The sequence below is a fragment of the Taudactylus pleione genome, unplaced genomic scaffold (assembly GCF_031769625.1).
Source record: "Taudactylus pleione unplaced genomic scaffold, aTauple2 ptg000117l, whole genome shotgun sequence".
NCBI classification, from domain to species: Eukaryota; Metazoa; Chordata; class Amphibia; order Anura; family Myobatrachidae; genus Taudactylus; species Taudactylus pleione.
In genome coordinates this window covers 17,560,717-17,564,450 of record NW_028284519.1, presented here as the reverse complement: position 1 = coordinate 17,564,450, position 3,734 = coordinate 17,560,717, and the positions used below count along the sequence as shown (strand labels likewise).

At 41.9% G+C, this 3,734-nt stretch overlaps 1 pseudogene; it reads right to left on the bottom strand.

The window, feature by feature from the left end:
• Nucleotides 1-1,906: 1,906 nt before the first annotated feature.
• LOC148524666 (5S ribosomal RNA) lies at nt 1,907-2,025 on the bottom strand (annotated as a pseudogene).
• Between the last annotated feature and the right edge of the window lie 1,709 nt (nt 2,026-3,734).

Below are 3,734 nucleotides of genomic sequence, written 5' to 3'. Positions count from 1 at the left end.
GTGACCCAGTGTAAGGGTTCCCTGGCTGTGGCATTACACCCCATCTAGAATTCAGTTGAGTGCTGGTGTTAAAAATAGGGGGAACCCCACGCAATTTGATCGCCTATTTTTCAAATCAGGACTGGCTCAGGGAGCCTAGTGCTGGTTCATAAAATATGGGGGAACCCTATTCATTTTTTTCCCCATATTTTAAGAACCAGGACTGTCTCATGAGCCCGGGGTTGGTTATGCATTTTGGGAAGGACCCTACGGTTTTTTTTTTTTTTTTCCTCTACACATTAACTATTTAAATCAGTTTATGACACACAATCAGCCTGCACATATCTCACAGATATGTGCGGACTGCAGTGCCAGATTAAGGTCTACATGGGCCTGGAGCTGAATTCATGAAGGGCCTATTGTGTGCAGGGAAGTATGACCAGCGTTGGCACCTACCTTGAACCACCACTAGTGGAGCTAGTAAAAGATATTCTTGGAGTTTTTTTTGTAAAATGTGGAGAACATGCCTGGCAAGCGCCTTCAATGTTCCACATGTGCAGTAGTGTCCGCCAGCGATACGGCATGAGTTCCAGCCATGGAACGCAGGACCGTAAGTGAGGTCACTTTCTGTCTCAATGCAATGTCATATACAGAGAATAGCACAGTCAGCTTAAGGGGCATATTCAATTAGATGCAAAAAGCCATTTTCACGGAAAAATATCACTGATGATGTCATTTCGCCAGGCGAAAACTTATCCACGTATTCAATTTCAAAGACTTTTCGCGTATGCAAGGTTAGTAATCTGTGAGCTGGATTCATGCTTTGAACTGCACTGTAATCAATACTGTATATTGAATGGCTTGAGAAAGGTTACAAATACTGACCAAAACGTAGCTGATCATGTACTTACTTTTGCTGCAATAATGTAAGCATGGAATAAGTAGTACCCATAACTGCATCCAATGGTGAGTGCCTGCATTACATATACAACAAAAAGGGTGACAGAGACCTCTGGTGTGCCAAGCCCGTAAAATTATGACTGAGCAGTGTGTTAACAATATAACATGTTTTATTTAGTAAAAACAAATGAGGCAAAAAATATATTCTGTAAAACAGCACTTTAAATGTAGGCTAGGAATAGGTAGAATAATAAAACAGCACTAAAAATATATATAAAATCAGACACTTTTGCACTGGTAGTCAAATAAAAACAGCACTTTAAGGAAAAAAAATATATATATTTTTTAAACAGATAAAAAATATAAGTAAAATATGCTTATCTTTCATGAGAGGTGCAGTCTGGGAAGGCCCAACACATTTCATCAAATAGACTTTATCAAGGGTGTGCTAGCGTGAGTGGGACAGACCTCATATTTATACCCAGATAAATTTGTTAGTTAATTGTGACATCACTTCCTGTTTGGTAAACATGTGAGATGGATTCTGTATAAAAACAGTGGTAAGATACAGGCAAAGTTTGGAATACATAAATAAAGTTCTGGTGAATTAAAAATAAAATTGATATTTGTATATGAGCATATAAAAGAGAAGACTTCCTGTCCGCAATTGCAGGAAGCTGTATGTGTCATTCGATCAGTGCGGCTCTAGTGGTAGCGGCCATCTTGGTGAAGTCCACAATCGGAGACAGTTTTTTCTAATGGTGTTTATCTTGCTGGTGGCCATCTTTGGATGGCCCTCAATAGTGGAAGCGTGCTCCCAGCAATATATGTAATATAGAAAACATAGTATTAGAAAGCAGCAGTGGAATGAGGCTAGCAAATCTATATATATCTATATATATATATCTATATATATATATCTATCTACATATCTATCTATATCTATATCTATATATATATATATAGGAAAACATGGCTAAAACCTCTATAATAATAATAATAAAAAACTTATATACCACTTCACAGTATTCTACAGCACCAGGGATTCCCAGGTGGTCTCCCATCCTAATACTAGCCAGGCCCAGCACAGCTTAGCTTCCAAGATCAGATGAGGTTGGGCATGACCAGTGTGGTGTGGCTGTAGTTAGCTGTGTGGTATAAAGTAAAGCTAAATATAAGTAAAACAAAGCATGACTAAAATTATGCTGCACTTTTAAAGCTATAGAAAGCTATTTCGTAGCTTTCAGTGAACCCATTTGGATGCAGTGTCTTCAATACGTATATCCAAAACATCTTTCTCCTAGAGAATAAATTGGAGAGGTCACCTCCTCGTTCCCAAAGGGTCACCAGTTCAATTCCTTTGAAGGACAGTTCCTCCGGATCTGAGTTGTGGTGAGACAAAAAATGTTTGGACACTGCATGTGTCTGTACTTTGTTCCGAATATTCCGGACATGTTCTTGGATCCGTAATTTGAGAGGTCTCTTAGTCTTGCCCTCATACTTTAGCTTACAAGAACATTCAAGCAAATAAATAACTGAGGATATGTTGCAGTTTATAAATTGTTTAATCCTATATTCCTTGGTTTTATCACTGTTATGAAAAATCTTCCTGACAGGGTGTAGAAACCTGCAAACATTGCCTTGCCAACATTTGTAGCAACCTGTGCACTTTGGTAGAAGAGCTGACTGTTCCAGAATGGTCCTGATCATACTGGGAGCTAAAAGGTCTTTCAAGTTCTTGGATTTCCTAAATACCATTTGCGGGTGTGTTGGGAGGGAGTTTTTCAGAACAGGGGGCCTGATTCAGACCCGCTCGCAAGCGGGTCAATGTTGGACCAGTGCGCATGCGCACGACGGAGCCGGCTCCGTTGTGCGCATGCGCGAGACCCGGATGGCGACGGGCAAGCCGTCGCTCCAGGTCTCGTACCAAAGGGAGCGTGCTGTCGATGGTGAGTGACAGCACGCCCCCTTTGGTGGGCGTGCCGGGGGCGTGGCTGCCCAGATGGAGGCATTCCCATGGGATCGCCTACCGTCTGGAGCCGTCCCCACTGACATCACAAGTGATGTCAGTGGGAGTGCTCTCGGCTCTGATAGAGCTGAAAGCACTCCAGGGCTTGTGGCAACGAGACCCTACCACAAGGGTCTCGTTGCAAGCCCGATGGTCTTGACCATCGCGACCATCTTCCTGGCCGCTCACTATAGCTGTGGGTGGACACCCACAGCTATATGAGCGGCCAGAAGGCCGCTCTAAAAATTAAGAAGGACGCCCTGATTCAGAGCGAGCACTCTGTCAGAGCGTACGGGTCTGAATCAGGGCCAGGATCCATTAGTAGGATGTTCCAATGGTCTTGAAGGGATTTCCTAATAATGTGTTCATGCCTGTTGTATGTGGTGACAAATTTAATACGTTCTTCCTTCTCATCCTTCTCCCTGTAGTTCAACAGCTCAGCTCTATCCAATTGCCTGGTTTTGTAAGAAATCTGATGACTGTGAACAACAACTGCAGGTATACACCGATAGATTTAAATAGAAAGGTTACCCTACCCATGTACTAAATGGAGCACGTATATATATATATATATATATATATATATATATGATAAAAAAGTACTAATCCCAGCGCTTAACCTATCAGACGTTTCTGTATGTACTTTCAAAATAGTTCAAAGAAATATTCAGCTATGGTTCTGGTCTCCCAGTGGCAGCTCAAGTCCTCCCAAATGGATCCTCGTTGTGTGGTCCCGGAGTATTATGAAAAACAAAATGTGAAAGACAAGCGCCTCATAGCGTATTATGTTTTACCACGGAATACCCACACCATACGTGGCCAATATGCGTACCATTAAGTGCTAATC